Consider the following 1,272-nt stretch of genomic DNA (forward strand, 5'->3'; position numbering starts at 1 on the left):
CATCAGAATTACCTGCAGGGCTTGTTAAAACACAGATTGTCAGATCCCAGCCCCAGAGTAAGGAGCCCTGGTGGCGCAGTGTTTAAACTCTTGGCTGCCAACCCAAAATGTTGGTGGTTCGAACCCAACTGCTCCTCAGGAGAAAGATGTGGCAGTCTCCTTCCCTAAAGATTACAGCATTAGAAACCCTGTGGGGCAATTCTACTCTGTCCTATAGGGTCTCTATGAGTTAGAATCGACTTGAAGGCAACAGATGTGGCGTGTGTGAGCCTCAGAGTTCTGATTCAGTAGGTCTATGGTGGGTCCCACAATTTGCATTTCAGAATTCCTTGATGATTCTGAGGCTTTTAGTTCAGTAATGACACTTACAGTAGGGACTCCTCAGATACCAAGTGATTCATAAGCACAATATAGTTTGAGAAGCACTGGTCAAGATCCTTAGTTCTCACATTGGACTGCACATTTCAATCTCTTGGGAAGATAGAAAGCAATACCTAGGTCCCACTCCCAGAGATTGTGCTTTTATCGGTCTGGATTATAGCCTGGGCATTGGGACTTTTTAGAAGCTCCCCCACGTGATTCTAATGCGCAGTTAAATTTAAGAACAAATGGAAATTCTCTGGATTTTAATCCATAGGTGCTGTGGATTTACACACAGTTCTCTGTTTCTGCTCCTAAAACTGACCCATCAGAAAAGCACTCATTCCCTGCATTTACTAGTTAATGTCAAGTGTTCGTTGAAGGGTGGTACAAGTTGGGGGCGTGGAGAGATCCAATAGACTGCACCTGAGCTACAAGACAGGAAGGTCAACTTTGGTTTCATTCTCTGCTACTTACTCAGTGTGTGACCTTACTTCATTGAATATGATATTTAACTTCTCTGTTTTGTCTCCTGTTCTTTGTAAGTATAGATTTTTATGAGTATTTAGTAAAAGAACTTGAAAAGGGTTATAGAGAATTATTATAATGAAATTGATGTCAGTGATGTTTATAGATGACACACTATGAGTAATAATAATAATAAAACATTAATAGAGCTCCCAGTTTAAAAATATTCTCCCAGATAATCTGTTATATGACAATCCCAAATAAGAATATTCAAATCCCACCTGCTCAGTGAAGTTGGAAGTTTGCCTTGGTTCAAGGTAACCAATTGTGATTATAAGTCTACAGTACAAACATGTAACAGCTTGTTCTACCTTACAGGTGTCTCTCCTAACAGACTTCACCCATTCAGTACAGTAGCTATGACACTTCCATGTGTATGCTTAC

The sequence above is a fragment of the Trichechus manatus genome, unplaced genomic scaffold, assembly GCF_000243295.1.
Source record: "Trichechus manatus latirostris isolate Lorelei unplaced genomic scaffold, TriManLat1.0 scaffold00037, whole genome shotgun sequence".
Taxonomy (NCBI): domain Eukaryota; kingdom Metazoa; phylum Chordata; class Mammalia; order Sirenia; family Trichechidae; genus Trichechus; species Trichechus manatus.